This window comes from Antechinus flavipes, chromosome 2 (genome assembly GCF_016432865.1).
Source record: "Antechinus flavipes isolate AdamAnt ecotype Samford, QLD, Australia chromosome 2, AdamAnt_v2, whole genome shotgun sequence".
NCBI classification, from domain to species: domain Eukaryota; kingdom Metazoa; phylum Chordata; class Mammalia; order Dasyuromorphia; family Dasyuridae; genus Antechinus; species Antechinus flavipes.
In genome coordinates, this window is record NC_067399.1 from 60,842,763 (window position 1) to 60,861,667 (window position 18,905).

The following is an 18,905-nucleotide window of genomic DNA, read 5'->3' on the forward strand; positions in this document are numbered from 1 at the left end:
ATGGCCATTAGCTCAGTCGTTGGGATCCACCACAGTTTGATAAGTAAAAGTTCTCCCTATATTCTGCATGAGCAGGAGGAGCTGGTTCTCATCTCTGGAAGATAAAGGTCTGGTTTCTATGGCTATCATGAGGAAATAGGCAAACCCAAAGCTCAGGGAAAGCCCCATGAGAGTTTCCCAAAGTAATTAATCTAAGAAAAGTCATACAGTTACAATACACTGGATTCAGAATTTGTGTCCCATTCAGTGGAGGTCCCCTCCTCAAATGTAAGTTGAGGTCTCCCCATCTTCAACTGTCCACTCGGATAAAGGTGGCGCCACAGGTCCTTTTGGTCTAGTGTGGTGTGTCCAGCCTCATCCGGGGGTGTGAATAGCAGTGTCTGAGAGGTCAGTATTATCTGGTAGGGTCCGTCCCAGCACAGAGTCAGCTTCTCATCCTTCCAGGAATGGATCAACCCCCGTCTCCACCTGAATTCTATGAACAGGGAAACCTAGAGGAGTCCGAGCTATTAACCTTTTGTTGAAGTTCTTGTAAATGTCTTAGCAATGATTTAACACCTTTTAAGAAATAAATTCTCTGTCTCTAAGATAGGGTCTCAGTTTCCCATATGATAAGCCTGGAGAGGATGACCGTACAATAATTCATAAGGTGAAAGCCCAATATCTCTACGTGGCTTGGTTCTGATTCTGACCACAGCGAGAGGAAGACATTTAGTCCAAGGTAGTTGGGTCTCTAGAGCTAATTTAGTCTGTCGCTGTTTTATTTCCTGATTCATCCTTTCCACTTTCCCAGAAGAGGGAGGATGCCAAGGGGTGTGGAAATCCCGAGTGATTTCTAAGGCCCCAATCAGATTCTGCAATACTTGGGCAGAAAAATGTGTTCCCTGATCCGAGTCTGTCCTCTCCGCTCTCCATATCTGGGAACAATTTGTTCTAATAAGACCTTATTTACTGTTGACACAGTTGCTTGGCCTGAGCATGCCCCCATCCATGAGGTCAGATGCTCCACTATGACCAGCAAGTATCTGAGGTGACCCACTGGTGGCAGCTCAGTGAAGTCCACCCGGATGCTTTGGAATGGTCCGATTCCCGGAGCTTGTCCCCCTTTTGGGATCTGGCGTTGAGCAGCCTTGTTAGTCCTTCAACAAATGAGACAGCCGTCCACCAGTTGTCGGGCCATAGTATATAGGCCAGGGGTAACATCCCTTGTCAGTACAGCATCATGCAGGTTTTGGACATCCCAGAGACTGCCCTGGGGCAGCTGCTGAAGGACCTGCCTCATGCTTGCTTTGGTCAGTACCTCTCTGCCATCAGGTAAGAGCCATCGTCCTTCCGAGTTCCCAACTGCTCCGAGAGTCGAGGCCCTCTCTTTTCCTTCAGGGTAAAACTGGGAGAGGGCACACTAGGGGGAAGTATAGGTATCAAGGCCATTATAGGAGCAATCTCCTGGTCTCCAGCTCCCTCAGCCTCCTCATCTGCTCATCTATTATCCCCTTGCCTCAAAAGAGTTTCCCATCCCATGTCCCTTTACATGTATTACTGCTACATTCCGAAGAGCCAGCATATTTTCTATATCTCTCTGACTAGTGTATGATGGGCCAGTTCTTCACTCTTACTATTTACAAACCCTCTTTCCTCCCAAATCCTTCCAAATACATGCACCACACCCTAGGCATATTTCAAATCAGTATGTATTCTCATCTTGTCCCTCAATGACTTCAATGCTTGATTTAAGGCATACAGTTCACAAGTTTGAGCCAACTAACGGGCAAGGAGACTGCCCTTGGTAACACTGGAAGTTTTATCTCCATCCACAATAGCAAACCTATTTTTCCTTTTCCCATCTGCCATCCTAGAAGAACCATCTATAAACCAATTCACTCCCTCAGGTTTTGGGGATTCTTGTAAATCCTCTCTTACTTTTGTTTGAAAATCAATTAACTCTAAACAACAATGTTCCTCTCTGGGGGATGGTTCTGTACCGGGGACAAAAAGGAGGCAGGATTAAGATTAGCAACATTCTGAAATCTGTGAGCTATTTCCCAGACCTCTGATTTAATATAGTTCTTACTTGGTGTGGGACACTTACTATAACACTGCCTCCAAAGGTGGGCTTCCTACTCTCTTCTACTAACAGAGTGGTAGCAGCTACTGCTTGTACACAGATCAGCCATCCTTTGGCCACCAGACCAGTGGGTCAGGAGCCTTTGCTCCAGCAATGCAACATGGACAGCTGATTCTATAAGCCTCCTTCCCTTCACCTGGAGTGAATTCCCCTTCATTTCATTTTCTCTGCGTATTTAATGGAGAATCATTTGGGTGTCAAAAGTTCTCTTCTCATATAGCCCCCCCATGACCGGGCAAAACATGAAAAATGCATCTGAAGACAATATAGATCTTTAATAAGTAAGTCAGGGGCCTAGGATTGGAGTTGCAGAGATAGCTCTGCTTCCATCAATACACAGTGTAAAAGGCTCTAGGCCGATTAGTTTAACTTTTAGGGTACTAAAAAACCCTTAGCCTAATCAGGGCATGATGAGATTCCCAGCTTTCTCTCAAAGAACAAAAGGCAAGGTGGGAGTGGCCCCAAGTATTTGGGCAAGTAAGCCTTTAGATAAAGAAACTCTAGCCCCAGGAAGTAAAAGGGTAAAAAAGATATTAATAGCAGCAACCAAAGTCTGGGCTGCAAATTAAATCTACATACTTGTATATATCACTGACCACTTGCTCTGATTACAGACATTTGCTGTAAGAGGAAAAATCAGGGACATGATTTATTTAAGGCAGTTTTACTTCAGGTAACTGTCCTAAGTTTTAACCATTCCACCTTATGACCTATACAGTCATACCTGAATTTAAAACTCCCAGTAAATATTAGCTGCAGCCCCAAAAGATTTGTATCTCCTACAGAAATTATCCTTAATCAAGGCTTCAGATGAATCTAGTTCAATAATCACAGTAAAGGATTCATCCTACAAAGTTCACAGTTTGTACAGCTTATCTTTCTTATCTAAGTAGATAGTTCTAAGTTTAACATTACACAGATCATTTTGCCTTTAAAATACTCAATACAAAGAAAAATTCTAAGTTGCATGTTGTTCATTCTGTTTCCATGTAAAAGAAACTTTCAGATTTAACATTAATACTCTCTTCATTCAAAAAAAAAAAGAGTTAAATTTTTGGAAATAACCCTATCAAATTATCAGATCTGATTAAAATCCTGCTTTAGGTTTTTTCTTTTTTTTTCTTTTTTTTAATCATCTTCCTTAAACAAGAAGACTATCATGCACATAAATAAACATTAAATAAATTTGCTTTAGACAGATGGAATCTTAGTAGAAATAAATCGCTTTCAAATAACTTACAGTTCCAACAAACTTCTTAGAGCAGCTATAGACTTGAAAAATAAAAATAAAACATTCAGTTATTAACACCATATAAATGTAGGCTCTTCCTTTAAACAGTAGAAGCAATTAATATCCTAACCAGCAAAGAGCTGCAGTTGTGAAAAAGCCACCATACTTAATGGGGGGAGGGGGATTAGATCACCTAACAAGGTCCCTCTCCACGTGGCCACCCTTCCCCCATTCCACCATGCTTCCCAACCCTAACTTATCACAATTAACTTTTTTAGGGTGCCATTTCCCCAGGATCCAATTTGTCAGCTCAAGACAGGCCTCAACCTCATGGGATATATCTCCTTTTCCCATGGCAAATGGCAGATTCACTAGGTAATTGTGCCTTTTTCTTCCCCATTTCTGGAAAGCTATTTTCCTCTCTTCTTCCTCTCACACCATCTCTTCCTGTCCCATCTCTCTTTCTCCTCCCAAAGCTTACTTGTTCAAATCTTCTTTGACATATTAAACACTCCCAAACCAATACTAGATGCTCTGTTTAAACTATTAATAGCTTTTGCAAAGCAATCTTTCTTGTCCCTTGTTTTTAAGTCAAAAAAAAAAAACTTTAAACTTCAAGGTTCACAAATAACTGAACCAAATTTCATAAAATTATAATTGCCCAACAGAGATGACAAATTTTTAAGGCATAACTCAATTACAAATTACCCAATATCTTTAGAAAACAACATACCATCTAAGTAGGGAGATACAACCCCAACCTCCCCTAAAGTAAACTGTCAGCATTTTGTTTTAATAACCTGCATTTTAACTTAAAATCCCAAATACAGCTTTAAATTCCCATTAATATAAAACCACTTTTGCCATCATATTTAAAATAATGAATTTCACCAAATAGCAGTTTCTTTTTCCTGGTCCCACATGGCCCTGCTGCAGGTCAGGACATGTGGGAGGGAAAGGAAAGAAGCCACCATCTTCACTTTCTGGATCCCACATACTCCCCTGATGTATAGGGTTATTGTGATCCCAATTGGGATCTACTAAAGGGTATGTCTGGTCAGCTGAAACTACTCTGGAGGGTTTCTCCTGTCCCACTCCTTCCTAGCAGCACCTCTAATTAGTCCCCTCTCCTCTTGTGAGAAGAGAGAATTCAAAATAGATCTAAGTTCTCCTCCCGGCCTGAGGACCCCTGGAGGGGCTGATGGAATTAAATCCTTTCCTTCTCTTTCAGGTACAAATTCAGTCTTTGGCACACCCAGTGTTCAATAGTGCCTTCCCCAATATCTTTGTCACCCCAAACAAAACAACAATATCTTATCATCTTTTTCTTTTCTTTTCCTTTTTTTCTCTTGCTTTTTCCTTACATATTTTGGCAGTTTGTTCCAATTACTTAATTTATCTCCCAAGGGACTCTCATTTTTCTCATTTTTGGTTGGGACTGGGCCACACCCATTGAATTTGGATAGACTAAATTCTAAAACGCCCAAACACACCAATTTACCCCAGTCACCCAAGAAGGCCTGGCCTAGCCATCCTGTCCAGAGACCCCTCCAGAGTCTGTAACTTGACTCAAGGGCCTCACAGGAGGCCAGAGACCCCCAAGAGTCTATAAGACTCAAGGGCCTCACAGAGGGCTTACCTCTGGGTTGATGCACAGCACATTACTTGACTGGTTTGTCCTCCACTGAACTGGTCGGGATTTTACTGCAGAGTTTTTCCCTTTGCTTTGCTCTGAGTTTCTCCACCTCGGGCCCACTTTACCTTGGGGAGTAAGGAGAAGTCCTGTAAACTGGTGGGCTGCCTAAATCAGGGCTGGGCGCCATCCCCCTAATATCCCAAGAGTTTGCCTACTCACCTAGTAGTGTGATCCAGATGAGCCCCCAAAACTGTGATTCAGAAATGATTAGGGGTCACCATTTAATAAAAAAGCTGGAAAGATCTCTGGAAGCAAAGCAGTTTATTATACATTCTCTGGAGAAGGGCGTCCCACCCATTGAGCAGACAATGGAAGGGAGGAAGCCCCGTAGGGGGCAGGGTCAACACTTTTAATCCCTAACGCAAATTCCCCTCCCACCACTGACCCTCATCCTTAATTGACTGAGGATCTTACATTCTAAACTAGGGAACTACCCAAGAAATTGAACTTGACCAATAAGTACACAGTTGCCCATATTTGACTGAAATAGGGAGCCGCTGATGTTATAGGAGGATAGCAGGAAGAGGACTTAGGTATGCCCTTGACTCAATGCTCAATGTCCTTCAGGCCTCCGCAAACTCTGAAATAGATGAAGCCTTACTCGATTTTCACAACTGTCTTGAAAGATCTCACCTCATCTCGTTCAGTGGTGATATTTTATCCTGTAGGCATTCAATGTTGGGGGGAAGAGAAGAAATTTAGGGGAAGGTGATAAGTCAATGGTGATGAGAATAGAGGTAATGAGTTTAACCCGAGAAGGGCATCATGATAATTGCAGCTGAAAACACCAGGGAGGGTAGAAATTACATGTGTGTCACAGCAGCTAAGAGCAATGGATTTAGAGGAGGCAAGCTCTAAGTTTAGTTCCATCTCAGACACTTACTAGCTTTGTGAAGCTGGACAGGTGGGATGTAGAAGGCCCTTACCCAAAATGACTACTCAGAGATCACTCAAAGTAGAAAGCAGAAAGGTTGTTTATGAATCCTCCAGAGGATGAGCCGTCCCATCACAAGATAAAGGAAAGAGAAAGCTCATGGTAGGAGAGCTAAAGAAGTAGTAAAGCTACATATCTTTTATACAAGAGATTACATCACAAATAAGAGAGCATTGAGAAGGGGAGGCATCTAATTGGTTGTTGCTATTCAGAGAGATTGGAATGGAAGGTTTCTGTTTCCCCAAAATCACCTTATTTCTAGGAAGCAGAAAATCAGGCCTTCAGGCTTTTAGATAATTAAACAGACAGTGGTCAAGCTGATAGACTAAATATTGATAAATGTCATCAGTTCAGATTAAGTAAATATGTTTGTAGCTGGCCAAGGCACAAGTAAATATGGGCCTGCACATATTATACAGGTCATAGGGGAAACACAGAAATAATGAAAATAAAATACAGAAAAAGATTTCACACATTCTTGTATGTTCTTCACCTTATCTCTCTATTCCACACAGGCGCAAGTGACATGCAATCACAATAGTATTGTCGTTGCCAAAAGGTACTTTTATTCACAAGAAAAAGCTGGACAAAATACAAGAAAGATTTTGTGACATGCTTTTAAAAATGGGGGACTTTTTTAGCTTAGAGGGAGAAAGGGGAGATAAAAGAAAAATCTTGGGAGTGACAAAGCTGTGTATCGAAATGTTGAGACTGTCTTAAAGATGCCAACAAAGTCTGGGGAAGCTTGGGTTCCCATCAATATTGAAGTACTAGCAATAAAGAACGGAGGAGTTCCAACTTTTCTTTTTTCATCGTTCTATGCAAACAGGACAGTCTGGAAAACTGATGACTAAAGGAGCAAGAGAAAGTCCTTCCAGCACCTCCCAATAAGGAAAGAAAACACTCCAGCATCATAGTTCCCATCAGAATTGTACATGCAGTAACTATTTTCATAGTTATAGATGACTGAAAACTTTATCTGAAAACATATCTTTTGGTCATTTATTATTTGAGGAATGGCTCTCATTTTTGTAAATTTGACTCAGTTTTTAAAAAAAATATTTGAGAAATGAGAACCTTGCATATAGAAAAGTCCACTTAGGGGAGTATTAATTAATAATATAAATTAAAATAGTAATGACATTATAACTAGCACAGCTTTACCCAAGGACAGCAAAGATTAGGAACGACACAGGCACTATGTTGAGAGAAAGATTTATTGAAGTTTTCAGTCCAAAGTCCTGTTCTACATCCTACTGAAGCTACTTTCTTATTGCCTGATTTCTGTATGTTTTGTGGTAACCATTATGTGGGAATCTGGTGATATAGTTACAGAATATCCTGGCCTGCTCATTGTTCTAGTGAGATTCAAAATGAATGATTTCTGTGCGGTTCTTGGGGCAGGTTTAGACTGGAGTGGGCTAGGGACAACAATTAGAATCCCATCAGTATCATTATTATTATTCATTCCTATCCATTTCAATAAAAGTCCAGGGCTATTTGAATCCCAAGTTTGGAAGGCATTCCCCTTTCTGCTGAGTGACATCATTAAACTTTTTAAAAAAAACAATTATAACTTTTTATTGACAGAACCCATGCCTGGGTAATTTTTTACATTATCCCTTGCATTCACTTCAGTTTAGATTTTTTCCCTCCCTCCCTTCACCCTCTCCCCTAGATGGCAAGCAGTCCTATACATGTTAAACGACATCATTAAACTTAACAACAAATGTCATGTCAACCTTTTGGCCTGGTCTGTGAAACCATTTAAATTTTTTACAACATTCCAGATGTGTGATTCCAGGTTTCCCCCATTCTCAGAAGCAGGCATTGTTTTTTGCCTTTATTTCTAGCCCCAGTACTTAGCCTAGGTATAAAATAGGCAATTAGTAAATGCTTCTTGACTAATTGAGTGTTCTCACCTATATCCCAGAAATACCTGCATTAAAAGTTCCTAATGGACTTCCTTACTTAGACCATCTTTGAAGCCATTGTTATTGATCCTTCCTTTCTGTCCATGACATCAAGAAAGTGATGCTATGATAAGCAAGTGAATTGGATTCAAGTGAGAGAGGGATGTGTACAATACCAGCTTCTTTTTCTCCTCCAGAACCATCTGGAGATGGCCCTGAATGGCCTTTTAAAGCTAAAGTCTTTAACAGGTTGTAGTTTTACAGAGGCAGTGCTCAATCCCTGATTAAGTCTAAGTAAGTAAGTAAGAAATCAGGCAGAGAATGGCTTCTTTTTAAAAAAACCTAATTAAGAAAAAAATTTAATCTGAGAGGGGAAGACCTTCTGTCAAAACAGAAACAATTATTATTTATCTTCATTCTAAGCCAACCAGGAACCAATGACCAATTGGGATCTGACCTGGGACCTATTGTTCAAAGATAACTAGAGTGATTTGGGTTTAACGTTTGGTTCTAACCCATAGACCCCAAGATATCTTGCCGGATTTCAGAGATCAAAATTTACTTTCCTTTGGCAGAGTACTCAAAAGTAAGGATATGATACCCTATGTAAATAGAGGAAAGGGAAGGGGAAGAAGAAAAAAAAGAATAGAAAAGAAAAGAGCTGTGTTGTTCAACCAGTCAGTTCTAATCAGGTCCCCAGTGACGCAGTTCCTACTCCTAGTCCCAGAGGTTGTTTGTCTTTTGTGCTTGAAAAGGACCATGATATCAAGGAGGTGATTTTGGGAGGGAGGTACTATGCAAAAATCACTAGCCTCACTTTTTCCTCTACAGCCATCTGGGTCCAGTGACCAGGTATAGATTAGTGTGTGGAATGGAGAGATAAAGTGAAGAACTTATAGGAATGTTTAAATTCTTTTTCTTTATTTTTATTATTTCTATGTCTCTGTCACCTGCTTAAGTACAGCGTGTGCAAGCCAATACTTACTTAAAACTTTAGATTTATTTACTTAATCAGAAATGATGACATTTATTCTTGTTCAATGTTATCAATATTTAGATTATTAAATGCTGTCAGTTCAGTAATCTGAAATTTGAAGGTCTGACTGATGATTCTTCTTGGAATCCAGGAAACAAAGCATTCCGTTCTAATATGCCTTTGGCACCAATGTTTAACATTCAATTAGGGGAGAAGGCCCCTATTTCTCAATGTTCCCCAACCTATGATGTAATCCTTTGTAATCATACCTATAAAAACTGTATATCTTTCCTAAATCTTTAGCCCTTCTACTGCGAGCTTTCTCTCTTTCCTTCCTCACAGTGGAATTGCTCATTTTCATGAGAATTTATTAATAAATAACTTTTCTGCTTTCTACTGAGTGATCTCTGAATAGTCATTTTGGGTAAGGTCTTCTACATCCCTCACAGTTGGGGGTTCGTCCGGGATGGGGTCTTTGGGGGAGATGGCTATGTGCACCCCCGAACAGGGATAGGTGCCCACAGAGTAGTTTTCTCCATGGTTTCTGGCTCTGGGTGAGCAGCCTCTCTCTTCTCTTAGACAATGACCTGAGGCAGGGATACTCAGTGGAATGCAGAATTGAAGATTGAAGGAAGTAGAATCCTGATGGCTGGCAATAGTCTGAAAAAAACACGTGTTCTCGAGGAAAAGCTCTTGGGAAGTCTGGGGGGCCTATTGGCTGGGTCAAGGGAGACCCTGAGGGATTAGCCCTCCTAAATTTATTTTTGGTGTGGACTGCTGTTGACCCCAACGATAAAAGACTTTTCTTAAGGAGGCTGCGTGGGTGTGAGGGTAATGTAGGACCTCCACCGACACTTGGACCGGGTCCAGGGTGGTATAGAAGCAGTCCAAAAATTTGTATCAGGACGTTAGCTAGGGAATTCAACACTGTAATGAACCTCCCAGATATAAAAGAGAAAAAAACTGGGAGGATGTATATCCCAGGACTATTTGGGTATATCAGACTGTAAATGGTATGTAAAGGTGTATGTAAAAGGTGAAAATAGAGTTCTGTGTGTGTCTGTGTGTGTATGTCTGCTTTGCATTGCCTTTGTTCTGTGTTAAAAGTTAGGAAACTCGTAAGAGATAAGAATTCTGTCTCTGTGTTTAAAATATCAGGCTGAATTGTGGGAACTGGAAATAGTAATGGTTTCAGAATGGCTCAACATGTATTGGTAATTAGGTAGTTTTGGGCTTCTCAAGAAAAGAAAATCTTTTTTCTCTTTCTCTCCCTCTGTTTCTGGCAGTAGCTTTGCAGGAAGCGGGAGAGAAAGGGAAAAAATAAAAACATAGATTGAAAGTTTGGAAAATTTTGAGAAAATAGAACAGTGGCTATCACTCCTGTAAACAAGGAACCCTGTTACCGATAACTCAGACTTGTGGATTCCTGCCAGAGGAAAAAATTCTCAAGGTAAAGCAAGAATTGGTGCTTAACTCTTTCCTGACTTACTAAAGAAAAGAAGTTTGAATGGAATATTTAGGTAGATTTTAGGAAATTTCACAAACTAAAGTACTAGTTAATTTTAAAATAACTTTAAATTAGTATGTGTGTTAAGATTGGAAACAAAAAACTGCAAATATTTGAAGGGAGGAATAAAAATAGAGTAAGAGAGGTAAATAGTTGAACACGGGGGCTCTCAGAACTGTTGGACCTATGGGAAAACTAGGCATGTTTCTGAAAATGTGCCAGGAGAAGAAAGAAAAATCATTATCAGCAAGTTTGCTTTCATGGAATTAGAGAACAGAGAGTTTAAGAAGGCTAAACTGGGTATTTGTCTGCAACATTTGATTAAGAGTTTGGGAGCTTACTATATTTTAAAGAGGTATTATAATTTTGAAATAATTTTATTATTGCCTTGCACATGTCAGATTTATTAAGAGGATAAAATCTTAAGAATTGTTTGAATATTGTGGCCTTTACAATTGAAAAGAAAAACTTTTCTTTTTTTTTTATTATTTGGTTGGACTTCAAATTGAAATATAGGTTATTAAACAAAATGCTAGTAGCTTACCTTAGGCGGGGGGTAGTAGTTGTATCTCTCTAATTAAATGGTATGTTGCTTTCTAGAAGTATTGGGTAATTTATAATAATATAGTTATATTATAAGTTTTATGAAATTTGGTTCAAAATTAATTGTGAATCTTGAAGTCTAAAGTTAAAAAAAAAGGTGATTTAAAGAGAGATTGATTTACAAAAGCAATTAATAGTTTAAATGGAGCATCTAGTCAGAAGCGTTATTGGTTTGGAGTGTTTAAAGTATGTGATAAGGTTTGAGCAAGTAGGCATTGGGAGGAAAGAGACAGAGAGATGGGACAGGAGAATGAAGGTGATTTAAGAAGGATTGATTAGTAAGAGCAAATGATTTCAAGAAGAAATCAGAGGGAAAAAGAAGGAAGTGGTTGGAAAGATAGTCACAGTCTGTGAGAAGAGATCTGTTTTTGCTGGGGGAGAGCAGCAGAGTGACAGTGGAAAGCAGCAGCCTCTTTTGAAACTGAAGAAAACAAACTGTGGTTTAAAGGGGCAGGCTGCTCTTGCAAGATATTAATTATTTGTTTCTTTAGATACATAATGATTATGAATATTAAAGAATATGATCAGAAATGTGATCTATAACTTGAAAGGGTTATTTCAAAAAGTTTAATTGAAGTTTTCAAGAACTTTTCATGTGAAAATAGAAAGTTTTAATTAACTGTATTGATGCCAATTATCTGAAAGGGACTCCAAGAATAATAGTTTTTGTTTCTTCCTTTTGAAGATGTTTTTGTTGTGAACAATATGTAGTTTGGAATTTTTCTGTGTATTGGGTATTTTAAAAGCAAAATGATTGGTATAATATTCAACTTATTCAAGATTCAACACCTACTTGGGTATGTAAGCATTGTATAAATTTTCTGGGATAAATTTCTTACTGTTACTGATATAAAGTCATGGTAAATCTGAAACTTTGGAGATAAAATTCTTTGGGCTTATAGTTAATGCTATTTGGGAATTTTAAAGCTCCACTCTCTTATGTGGTGAAGGTTGAGTTTTAACTGCTTATATTATGTTATAGTCATGTCCCTGCATTTTTTTCTTCCTGTGACTGATTTCTATGATCAGAGCAATAGTTAGTTAATAAGTTGTTAATGCAATTCAAATATGTCATACCTTGCTGTTTCCAATCTGGTTATATATAACCATTATATCCTAAATGCTTAGGTAAATGAGTATTTACCCTGGTCATCTATCTGTTACTGGATATTTGTGTCTGTGAATATTCAGGTTGTTAAAAATGTTTCTAAATAATGAGGGGACAATTAGCACAGTGGTCTGTGAAACCCAACTGCGATTTATTGGAACTATAGCCGTCTGCCTGTCCTATAAAGCAAGCTTATTTTTTCACATAGGAACTGCTGGACAATCTATCCTGGCCTCCCCATATGTTGTTACAGTTCCAGACTGTTCTAATCTTTATCTGTTAGATTTGGTTTTTTGTTCTAGATTTTCATCAAATTACAGATTATTGAACCTCTTCTGAGACAGCTCATCTGAAGCTTAGATTAACACCATACCCACATCTCTGTATAGATTGAGAGCCTTTGCCCATTTCTCAGCCTGAAGCAGCTAAGATTGAGACCATCGCCCATGCTCCTGATGTAATTTGGAGTGCTATGGGGGAAGTGGGAAAGCGATTGATAAATTATTGTTAAAATTACAACTGTATTACTGTGTGTTTAAGATTTGGGATGGGAATTGTTAAAATTGGTAACTGTTGCTGTTAAGGAAGTTATAATATGTTTATAATATCTATGTATATTCATTTCAGAATATATAATTGTTTGAGAGATTTTTTTTTTTTGAGGAAACTCCTCCTGTACTAGTCTGTTATGTATAGAAACTTTAATTCACTCTTAGGATTTATATGTGGGATGGCTATTTGACTATTTACTTTTTTTTGGATGATTCCTCTCCATGAGAAAAAAAAAGGAGAGGAAGAGATAAAGGGAAACTGGTGGATTTTTCTCAAAATACCTAAAAGAGTAGGAACCTTTAGTTTTCTGTTCGCTTTGCCTTAGGTACTTCTGCCCTACCCCCTATATCACCAGTTCAGATTGAATTAGCTTTGAAACCCCTTATTCTGTGAAACTGCCCTGGCAGACTCAGTTTTTGGGACTATTTTGTTTTTAGGAAATCTCCAAGATATAGACACCTGTCTTGGGACTGGCAGTCTCTATCCCTGTAACCCCAGTTTCCTAATTGGCATCTCAGCATTTTCAATAACATTGCAGTTTCGAGATCAACCCTTTAAAGTTCAAGGTTTGCCTGCCTTGGTGTTCTAACTGTGTGTGCTCCAATAGCTCTGCTCAGAAATTGGTATTCTAGTAGCAGCCCTGTCTGTTCCTCTGAATGGGGACAGGTGGAGCTACTCCAAGCCTCATCCTTCTCCCCTAGAGTGGGGTGCCCCTCTGAATGGGTAGCATGACTATCTCGAGCCCTGCTACTCCCTATATAAGCAGAAGCTGAGTTAAGTGCCCAAATGACTGAAGACCACCTAACACAGTGAACTGTTCATCTCAAACTGAATTCTCTGGCTGGGATGAGGGCCTTTGGGGTTGTCAGGAAGAGACTTGCCCTTGCCATAAGTCCTTGCATCTTCTAGTTTCATTTTGATTTATTTACTTTACATTGGGTTGGTCAAAATTATGGTTCTTAGACCTCCCTGGTATCATGGGGAGGTAATTCAATAATTCAAATATTCAGAAGGAGAGTGTGTAATTTTGTGCCTCAGTTTCCTTAGACTGGCATCTTTGTTAATTTATCTGTGTATTCTTATGTTTGCCAAATGCTAATCTGTCCTGTGATAAATGTTTTCAACACTTGGTTGGTGGAAGCAATTGTTATGATATGAACTTATTGCAATCAGTGGTATTATCCTGTTGCCACTATGTTTATCCTGTGTAATTACATTTAGTAACCAGAATAGTTCAAAGGTCCCTATCAAAATATTGCATACAGAAGATGCTATTAAAATGATGATTCTTTAGAGAAAAGGCTGGAATATATTAGAGAGGGATGATCTTGGTGGTGAACTTGATAAGCAATGTATAAATATAATAACTGATTTTGAGCAATGTATAAGTTCTTCATAGAAATATGATAAAAATCATTTACATATTAGAAAGGGGGAGTTGTGTGGAATAGAGAGATAAAGTGACAAACTTACGGGAATGTTTAAATTCTTTTTCTATATTTTTTATTATTTCTATGTCTCTGTGACCTGCATAAGTACAGTATGTGCAAGCCAATATTTACTTAAAACTTGGATTTATTTACTTCACCAGAAATGATGACATTTATTCTTGTTCAATGTTATCAATATTTAGATTATTAAATGCGTCAGCTCAGTAATCTGAAGTTTGAAGGTCTAATTGATGATTCCTCTCGGAATCAGGGAAACAAAACATTCCATTCTAATCTGCTTTTGGCACCAATGTTTAACATTCAATTAGGGGAGAAGGCCCCTATTTCTCAATGCTCCCCAACCTATGATGTAATCCTTTGTAACCAAACCTATAAAAACTGTATATCTTTCCTAAATCTTTAGCCCTTCTACTGCGAGCTTTCTCTCTTTCCCTTCTCGCCATGGAATTGCTCATTCTCATGAGAATTTATTAATAAATAACTTTTCTGCTTTCTACTGAGTGATCTCTGAGTAGTCATTTTGGGTAAGGGTCTTCTACATCCCTCACATTAGGATAACTGGAGATGATGCTCCTTATGAAGATAACTGAGGATAAGTATTTAACTACAATCCTACACAGGTGAGCACCAAGTTTTCTGGTTATTTTTATGAGAGAAATGAATTTTTAAAAACCCTTTTTTTTCATTATGTGTAGGTGATGAATAATTTTATTTTTTAATTTTTTCCCTTTAACTAGTATTTTATTTTCTCCAATTACATATGAAAACATTTTAAAATTTATTTATTGGTTTTCAACATTTACTTTTATAATATTTTAATTTCTGTTTTTTCTCCCCCTCTCTCTTCTTCTCTCCATCCCAAGACAGCAATCAATCTTATAGGTTATACATGTACAATCATACTAAACATATTTCCACATTGGTCATATTGTAAAAAAAAGTAGACAAAAAGAAAACTCAAGAAAAATAGAGAAAGTTTAAAAAGTATGCTTCCATCTATGTTCAGACATGATCGATTCTTTCTCTGGATAGCATTTTTTCATCATTAGTCCTTAAGAGTTGTCTTGGATCATTGTATTGATGAGAATATCTAAATCATTCATAGCTGATCATCTTACAATATTTCTATTGCTTGTACATAGTGTATTTCATTTTGTTTCAGCTCATTTAAATCTTTCCAAGTTTTTCTGAAGCTATCCTGCTCATCATTTCTCACAGCACAATAGTGTTCTATCACAACCACATAGAACTATTTGTTTAGGCATTTCCCAGTTGATGGGCACCCCTTAATTTCCAGTTCTTTGTCACCAAAAGAGCACTGCTATAAATATTTTTGTAAGTATAGGTCCTTTTTCTTTTTAAAAAATCTCTTTTTGGATATAGATCTCGCAGTAGTGATTTAGACTTTTTTTTTTCATAATTATAGATAACATGACCTTCAGACTGAACGAATAGTTGGAAGTTCGTAGCTTAGAGTCTGGAGAAAACAAATCTCATGAGCAGGTTAAAAGTTGGGTGGCTGTTGTGGCCATCTTTTAAGAGCTCATGGCATATGATCCTTTGATCTCAGAGGCGAGATGAATGGGGCTCCAGTTTATGATGCAGCACAGTCCTGTTGATACACATTTTTGCAAGCACGTGGGCAGTTGGCAACCCCCAATCACCATTCAGAGAAGCAGCCTGTGGGCTTTGTATATGCATGGTATTTGCCAATGGGAGGAGAGCCCATCCAGCAATTCAGCAGCTCTATCACAGGTGAGGGGCCCTGTTCAGGCATACCTGGCTCACTGAGCCACTGGCTGGGACCCTTGGGCTTCCACTCGTTCCCATGATCTCAACAAGGGCATTTCTGCAACGGCTTATTGTGCATCAAGGGTCGAGGTGACCCTGTACTCCCTCTCATGAGTCCCACATCCTTGCAGGTGGCATTGAGGAATGTCCCTCAAGGCAGGTCGACTGGAGTACAGAATCTAAAGCTTCCTCACAGTTATGAATGATGTCTGATGTCTGATGAATGATGAATGTTATCTGGGAGCAGAGTGACTGGGGTAAGGGTGGGACACACCCAGAGTTTCAGGTCAGGGATGTCTAGCAGGAGAGCCTGATACCTGCCAAGCCTCCCACCAGCAAGCCACTGATGCCCTTTGGCTTCCAAAATTCTCTGAACCCAGTGCGGGGTTAGAACATCCAATGGATGCCCGAGGGTGAGTTTTGAAGCTTCTTCAATTAGAAGGACTGTAGCAGCTACTGCTCCAGTCTCTCTGAGAAGTAGGTGATCAGTCTGAGGTCAGCTCCAAGAGCCTGAGTTAAGACCATCAGGGTCTGGCCCTGTCTTTCATCTATATACAGAGTGAAAGAGCCAGGGCAGAAGCCAGTTTGGTTTTCAGGGTCTTAAAAGCCTTGGCCTGATCAGGCCCCTGAATAGAATCTTAGAGGGGCTTGGCAATAATCCCCAAATTAGGAATCCAAATTCTGCTGAAACCAGCCACGTCCAGGAAAGTGCATAGCTGTTTCTTCGAGGCAGGTTCTGGGAGAGGTTAGATTGTCTCCTCTCCTCTGTGAGAGAATAGGAGGTGGGAATTAATTCATGGCCCAAATATTTGACAGACTGGCAGGCAATGTGGGCTTTGGGTAAGGAGACCCTGTGGCTCTTAGAGGCCAGAAAATTAAGAGTTTTATGGCTGCATCTAGGGCAGCCTCTCGGGTGGGGCTGCAGATCAAAATATCATCCACATACTGGATGAGACTGCTGTTAAGCAACTCCAAATCCCTTAAATCTTTAGCCAGGGCCTGTCTGAATACATGTGGACTATCTTGGAAGCCCTGCGGCAAAACTGTCCACTTTAATTGGTGGGGATGTTCTTCTGGCTTTGCGCATTCAAAAGCCAAAAAAAATTGTGAATTTTTATGCAAAGGTATACAAAAGAAGGCATCTTGAAGATCTAGAGTGGAAAATCACTTTGTGTGCCCTGGGATCTGAGTATGGATTAAGACTGGGACAGTATGAGTAGCTTGCCCAGACAGAGGAATCTATTTCCTCCTAGATTTCAGAGGGAACATGGGAGGGCTTTGATAGAAGCACAGAAAGGTCACCTGAGGTCTGAGAAGGGAAAATTGGGTCCCAATTTCACCATTAAATCATGCCCCAATAAGGGAGCAGGAGAGGAGGAAATAATAAGAAAGGAGTGTTTAAATAACAGGTCACCAAACTGTCAAGGCAGAGGGAAGGTCTCAAAACAAATCATAAGTTTCCCTTCATCCTCATTATTCTGGTCTCTGAGACCAGATTGTTGAAGCAAGACAGAAAGAGAGGCCCCGTATCAAAAAGAAATTCAACATTCTTACGGCCACATCTAAAGATACCCAGGGTTTGGCTGTCATGATGGAGCAAGGGGGAGCCTGGCTGAACCCTGGGTCCTGTCACTCCAGGTCTTGAGGATGCCCAAGGATAAGGCATGGGGTGGTGGCAGCTCTACCCCTCTCCGGCAGTCTCTTGCCCAGTGCCCCTCCTGGTTGCACTTGGGGCAGGGGCCAGGGGGTTTCCTCCAAGCACAGTTGTGAGCCCGATGGTCCTGTCCATCGTACCCAAAGCATGAACCCCTATGGTTCTCAAAGGGTAGCCCTAACATTTGGACTTTGTTCTTTGTTTCTTGTTCTGACTCTGTGGTCTTCCTCCTCTGCTGCAGTGGTCCCTATTATTAAAGACTACAAAAGCTGTTTCTAACAGTTGAGTCTGGGAAGTTTGCGGGCCCGAGGCTAATTTCTGCAGATTGTCTAATAATATCCATGCTGAGGAAAATGGTCCCCTCTGGGTCTTGTGATTTCAAATCAATAGAGGCAGACTTGCACAAAATCTCTCTTCCAGAATCTCTAACTTCCAGTCACAGGACAAAAATCAAGACAGCTGGTGACGGGCCTTCCGGACTGGCGGAAACATCAAGCCTATTATTCTGCTTCCAAGATTTCAGTGGCTTGAGAGAGATGGAAAGAATCCCAGCCTGATGGTCTTAAAGACTGAATATGCATTTACATATCACATGTTGTGTGCTAGGTACCTGCCAAATATTATCTCATTCAATTTTCACAACATTCCTGTGAAATAGGCGGTTACTATTATCCCCATTTAAGTTGAGGAAACTGAAGCAAACAGAGATTAAATGATTTGGGCAAATCTTTGTGGACAAATTAAACTTTGGTCTTCCTGACTCCAGAGCCCACACTTAATCCATTGTAGTGTCAGCTAAATAGAAGCCAGTGCAAGCTATACACCCAATGGAAAGAAGTTGCTCCTACTCACCTGGTAGGTGTCTGTTCCTAGAATCAGGTCCCAACTGTCTCCTATGTGGATGCATAAAGCCCCATTATACTCTCTCTCCTTCTTAACCCTTGTCCCCATTCAAAATATTTCCCTCTAGCAAATAGACAAGGGTGTTTTTTGAACACAATCTTTGTCTTTAGGTCTTGTTCGCCCATAGCATGAACATCACATACTAAGCTTTGGATGAGTGGGTGGGTAGGGGCAACTTTTTTTCTTTCCTTAGATCTTATAATCCAGATAGACTTGGACTTCTAGTCCTCTTTTTATCTGTTTTTTTCCAGTTCTTTGCACAGGTATAGAGTTCCTGGCCTTGAAAGCTTGAGCCTCAGGGACCTGGGAGTCAGGATTCCAGATTGGATGAAAGCAGATCCTGAGAAGCTTGAGTGCTGAGGCAAAACTCCACGGGGACTTTAAACTTGGAATTGCTGGGACTATCTTATATGGGAATGGAGTGAAGTTGTGAACCTAATTCCTCTCTCCAGATTCTAAGG

The 18,905-nt window shown here is 39.8% G+C and overlaps 1 long non-coding RNA gene across 2 annotated transcripts in view; it reads left to right on the forward strand.

Annotated features, from left to right (window-relative positions):
• The first annotated feature begins 14,839 nt into the window (after positions 1 to 14,839).
• LOC127547910 (uncharacterized) overlaps positions 14,840 to 18,905 on the forward strand; it is a 351,717-nt gene continuing 347,651 nt past the window's right edge. The window contains exons 1-3 of one of the 2 annotated variants that reach the window (XR_007950291.1): positions 14,840 to 15,851; positions 17,962 to 18,147; positions 18,696 to 18,904. This is a non-coding gene — a long non-coding RNA (uncharacterized LOC127547910). Of the gene's footprint in view, positions 15,852 to 16,350; positions 18,148 to 18,695; position 18,905 lie in introns of those variants that run through there. The other variant, XR_007950290.1, reaches the window with a different exon arrangement.